Source organism: Octopus bimaculoides, chromosome 4, assembly GCF_001194135.2.
Source record: "Octopus bimaculoides isolate UCB-OBI-ISO-001 chromosome 4, ASM119413v2, whole genome shotgun sequence".
Classification (NCBI taxonomy): Eukaryota; Metazoa; Mollusca; class Cephalopoda; order Octopoda; family Octopodidae; genus Octopus; species Octopus bimaculoides.
The window spans coordinates 119,314,409-119,314,613 of NC_068984.1; positions in this window are offsets into that span (position 1 = coordinate 119,314,409).

Sequence of the window (205 nt, forward strand, 5' to 3'; positions counted from 1 at the left end):
ATATATATATATATATATATATATACTGAATTCAGTAAAGGTAAACTTTGATTCTCTGTTTTTTAATCTTTCTAGTACTGATAAAGAAATTAACAAGTTATTCACTTGAAAAAAAAAAGTACATTTCAAGGCTAACTATGTATCAGTGTGTGAGTGAGATAGAGAAAGATGGAGAGAAAAGTGGGGAGAGAAAGACTAGGCATAG